Here is a 6,009-nt window from a genome sequence, read left to right as displayed (position 1 = left end):
CATGGAGTCTGTTTCTGACCGTTTGAGCAGACACATGCACATTTGTGGCCTGCTGGAGGCCATTTTGCAGGGCTCTGGCAGTGCTTCTCCTGCTCCTCCTTGCACAAAGGCGGAGGTAGCGGTCCTGCTGCTGGGTTGTTGCCCTCCTACGGCCTCCTCCACGTCTCCTGATGTACTGGCCTGGCTCCTGGTAGAGCCTCCATGCTCTGGACACTACGCTGACAGACACAGCAAACCTTCTTTCCACAGCTCGCATTGATGTGCCATCCTGGATGAGCTGCACTACCTGAGCCACTTGTGTGGGTTGTAGACTCCGTCTCATGCTACCACTAGAGTGAAAGCACCGCCAGCATTCAAAAGTGACCAAAACATCAGTCAGGAAGCATAGGAACTGAGAAGTGGTCTGTGGTCCCCACCTGCAGAACCACTCCTTTATTGGGGGTGTCTTGCTAATTGCCTATAATTTCCACCAGTTGTCTATTCCATTTGCACAACAGCATGTGAGATTTATTGTCAATCGGTGTTGCTTCCTAAGTGGACAGTTTGATTTCACAGAAGTGTGATTGACTTGGAGTTACATTGTGTTAAGTGTTCCCTTTATTTTTTTGAGCAGTGTATAATACACCTTGAATGTACCACATATTTTCCTAAACTAACAAAACCAGGCTATTACGCTGCTTGCTGGTGCTCATACATTTATAAAACATATACTTTATACATTTGTCATAAATTACCTGCAATCATGGGACACACACAGTATGGATGATTGATGAGTAGTCTACGGGATATAAATAGCACTCCTAAAGAAGAACTTCAGAGGGAACTTTAGCTAACATAAAACCCATATGGCAAACAGATTCGGCAAATAACATATAGAGTGGTTTATTTGACGCCAAACCAACAACAGTAGTTACTAATAATAAATTGCTCATGTACGATGTAAAAGGTAGATTTTATGATTTAATGTCAATTTTATACATTTCTATCCCAGGACCATTCAATTTTCAACTCAACCACAGCAATTCTCCATAAATCTGCTGTGTTTTACCCAGAATCCCATACCTGTGTATTAGACAATGTAAACACACTAATCCACCAGGAGGTGGCATAATACCTATTTTTATGCAGGAATTTAACAACTTAATTACACTGTTACATAAGTAAGGGTGGCTAACCAGCCTAACTAATCACATTTTAGAACAGATGGAATAAAAATAACCAGCACAGTCATACTAAATTGTCGTAAGAAATTACATGGTGTTTTGGTATGTCAGTAGCCTGACATTATCATGCTATTATATTTGGTGTCTTATGTAGAATACTAATTAATCATTAATTAAGTGATCTATCGAGACATAGCACCATTCTGAGAAGTTGTGGAGCGTCACTCCGCTGAGCACCGCTAGCAGCACTACACCCCTGATTATAACTGTTGGATGCCTTCAGAAGTCTCACATAACCACAGCTCTATGAACTAAGTGCCACATTCAGTTTTACACCATTGCAGCAGCAGGTCAAAACATTCGGGGTTGACCCAAAATCATTTGGTGCTAAAGTGCCGAAAGCCAGGTCCTGGTGATGTACATGTCCTTTGGTAAATTCAGAGCGTTTCGATCTCAGAGCGTTCAGCAGAGCGCACACTGGACACTCTGGCAGAGGAGTAGGGTTAATCCAAGTGGTCTGACCTCACAACGGCAGTCATACTCCCAAGCTAACTGGCTAAAGTTGTTTAGCTACTTCCAGACACAAATGAGAGAACACCTCACTCTGACCATTTTACTCACCCTAGCAGAGTTGGTTAGACTGTTTATGTTATCAAGTGCGCAACATGTTGACCAAGGAGAGAGAAGAAAGACAGCTGTGAAAACAACAGCTGGAAAATGAGTTGGAAGCAGTAGCATTTGGATGCATTTTAATAATGTAGACAATGTTAAAGCACAGTGTAGAATTTGCCAAAACTAAATCTCATAAAGCCGGTTCTACGCATAACCTACACATGCGAACTGTGCACCCAACTGTGAAGCTAGCTGTAGCGGAGCGTCAAGAAACTAGCAGGCCTGCTAGTGATAGTGGTGGAGCCAGCACCTCCACACGTGGAGATGTATCCACTCAGTCAAGTAGGCCTACTCCGTGACCCACAGCAACACAGTCTTCTATGGACCAGTTTATGCCAAAGTCTATGTCTGAAGCAAAACAAGGCCAAATTGATATTGCATTGGCTAAAATGATTGCCACTGATTTCCAGCCATTTTCGATCGTGGAGGACAGAGGTTTTAGAAATAGTCTAAATCCAATGTACACAATTCCAAGCAGGAAAACCCTTTCAAGATCACTTATTCCACAACTGTACAAGAGCACACAGGCTTCAGTGCGGGAAAGAGTCCAAAAAGCTACTGCAGTTTGCCTTACCACTCAAAGGGGTTACCCTTTGAGCAGGACATCAAGGGTAACCCCTTCTTACATGTCGGTTACATGTCACTTCATTGAAGATTTCTCGATGTCTAGCTGTATTCTGGACCGCTTTGAGTTCAGTGACAGACACACCTCAGAGAACTTGGCAGAGGAACTGTTGAGAGTGGCCAGAGAATGGCAAGTAGATGGAAAAGTGGTCTGTTGTGTTAGCGACAATGCAGCTAACATAACCAAAGCCATTAAAATGTTAAAATGGATCCATCATCCATGTCTTGCCCACACAATCAACCTGATTGTAAGAGATGCTCTGAAGGTGATGAAGCCCACTGTGAACAAAGTGAAAGCAGCTGTGGAATACTTCCACAGGAGCACAGTAGGTGCTGAAAAACTAAAGTCTACTCAACGCCAGATGGGGATGCCTGAGCTGAGGCCTAAACAAGACTGCACTACAAGGTGGAATTCAACATTTTATATGTCGAAGCGGTTTCTTGAGTCAAAGGATGCCATCATCTTTACCCTGGCCATTGTCAATGCACCTGTTGATGCTCTGACCCAAGAGGAATGGGAGGTGATGGAGGTGTGCAGAGTCCTGGAACCCTTTGAGCAGGTCACTGTGGAGAGAGGTACAGTAAGCATTTATTACCATATTATTTAATCTAGTATTATATATGTATATGAGCATGTAGTATCAGTAGACAAAACATGAACCTGAACTAATAAGTTACTGTTCTCTCTTTTCAGCTATGTGACAGCCTCAAAAATTATACTCCTGTGTAAGGGTCTGCAGCGAATCACAGCAAGCCACCAGAGAGAAGCAAATGTAACCACAGGACATGTGACAGAGTTGATGGACATCCTATGATCATCAATGGACAGAAAGTTCCACAGAATAGAATATAATCACGTGCTATCAGAAACCACTGCACTTGGCCCCAGGTTTAAGAAGTTAGCCTTCAGTAATGCCAGAGTGATTGATGAGGCTCTTCAAAGAATAACCTCAGCAGCAGGGAGGGATAGCCCCAGCAGTCAGCTGGCTCAGGCACCAGGGCAACAGGAAGAAGAGGGATCAGATGGAGCAGAAGCACCAGCAGTAGTGCCACAAATGTCTGCTGTTTGGATGCTGTTTGACGAGAGAGCAAATGGGGATGCAGCACGAAGGAATCCCTCAGCAGATGCCATAATGGAGGTCCGGTCCTATATGGAGGAGCCCCTCCTCCAAAGATCTGCAGATCTTCTGAGCTGGTGGAAGAACAAGGCCTCTGTCTACCCACGGCTTACTAAAGTCATGACAGGGAGACTCTGCATAGTGGCCACATCCGTTCCCTCCGAGAGGGTCTTCTCGAAAATGGGACAAATAATTACTGAGAGAAGAAACCGCATCAGCCCCTCGAAAGTGAGGCAGCTTACATTTCTGAATGCAATTCTCTCATAAAAGCTAAATATGGTCAGCATTGCTGTGTGCTGCTAGTTATAACATGGCAATAAAGAAGAGCGAGAAAAGAGGGACCAGTTTAATGTTTTAAGTGGGATGCTGCAGTTTTGCACATCATTTATTTTTCTTTGATATGGTGCAATATTCTATTATGCTGTTCAGATTTTATTTGTTTTGAATGGTTAGATTTAAATGCACTTTGTTTATATATATTAAAAAGTTATACTTTAAATGCAAATGTTTAGTAGCATTCTTTTTCATAACAAACCAATGCATTTTTAAATAGATTGTGGTTAAGGTAGAGTACAAATTCATTTAATAATTTAATTAGAATTGTTTTAACACCAATCATAGTCAAACTATCGCAAACTGTTTGACTTGAAAAAATACAAAACATATTTTTTTAAAGAGCCGTTTGGGATCCAAAAGAGCCGGAATGCCCATCGCTAGCGGACCCACGTCCGGTTTGGGTATGGTGTTTAGTGACTGTAAATTCTTATTCTTCTGTGGGTTTTATGGCAGACTACAACCCAAAAAGGTCTATTACCGTCACCAACTGGACGGGGTTGAGAAAAACAAGGTAAAAATACTACCCATACATGATAGTTTTTCCTAACTGAATCCACCCCAAAATAAAACTATTAAAAAAACACATTGACAAAACCAAAATCCCTTCTTTCGAATCTGAATATCTCCCTTCTCAGGCTCGATGACCTGAGGGTAGTAAGGCTTGTGACAATACTCCATGCAACTCCTCCACGAGAAGTCTCCACTGCAACGACAGTGATATCTATTTTCCTGGACTTCCTCTCCACCTTGGCAGTGCCATTAATCAACATTGGCTATAAAGGCCACAAAGTCCACCTTCTTAACCTTTAACATATCTGGGTCCTGCTGTTGAAAGGGAACCCCTGCAGCCTTCAGTGAAGGCCTATCCACCACCATGGACTCTTCAGGAGCGACATTCGAACCCTCAAACCTTTTAACAGCCGCTGCATATGAAATGCTCTGGATAGCCCTGACTTCGGACACCTCATTCTCTTTCACCCTTGTTGGGCATTCCATGGTTCCCACCACAATTGAAACATGAGTGACTAGCTGTGCTGCTAGCAACAATTGTATTGTTTTTTTCCCAACCTTTACTGACACCTGTCATATTCAACGGGTGTTGTGCGTTTGTAAATTCATCAGTTATTCTCCGCTCTGGCAAACTCAAACGAGAGTGCTCTACAAATCGGTGTAGATAGTCAAAATGTATTTATGAACTCACTTCATAATCACAAATGATGTAAATGAGACTTACTGAGTCTGGCTTTAAGCTTTAAAATACAACAACTTGCCTAGCTAACAGCTAAAATGTTCGTTTTAGACTTTATAATTCCAATTCTATTTTTAAGGCTTCAAATGTTGTCACGGAAAATATTTATGTTATTTTCAACAACCAATGAGCAACTTTGCTGGAAATCCAGTTGCATATAGAGCTAGCCAGCTTGTAGTCCTCAAAAACAGAAATTAGTTAGCATTTTCTGTCTTTGCTTTGTTGGCCATTTCTAATAGGGAAATAATGGGATTTGGGGATATACACAGAAATGTTGGCTTAGGAGATCTAATATGTTGTATTCTATGAGATAATATCAGTCAGTTAACGTGACCTTTATGAATTATGAAGCCTTTATGTGCTTGTTTTGAGATATATATATATATAAATAACACACAGTTACGGTACAACCCATTGCGCATTAAATGTGTAACGCAGCCTTAAAATGATGCTGTTTCTGTAATCTGTATGGTGCTGTGAGTGTGATGTTTCAAATAGACTGTAATGGCAGGAAATGCACAAGGATCTAATGCTGACAATGCACCATCTAAAAGTGCAACCGTACAAGAATGCATGCACATCTGGCCTCGTGTAAAGATCAAACAACTATTTTAAGAGGAGTGTTTTAGCAGTCTCACAATAGATATCCATGAAAAATGAATAAAGCCAAGTCACGTGTAATAATATCACCACTCCACTCTTCCGGGTGTTGGCAGTCCGCTAACTGGGGTTGATTAGATGGGATACCGCTTTTGTCAAATTTGACTTTTCGTAGCAGGCTAGGAGAATTTACACAGCATGTTAGGATAATTAACGTAGCACGTTAGGCGAATTAGGGTAAGATTTG

The sequence above is a fragment of the Salmo trutta genome, chromosome 3 (genome assembly GCF_901001165.1).
Source record: "Salmo trutta chromosome 3, fSalTru1.1, whole genome shotgun sequence".
Taxonomy (NCBI): Eukaryota; Metazoa; Chordata; class Actinopteri; order Salmoniformes; family Salmonidae; genus Salmo; species Salmo trutta.
The sequence above is the reverse complement of the archived record's forward strand: the minus strand, read 5'-3'. Positions refer to the sequence as shown.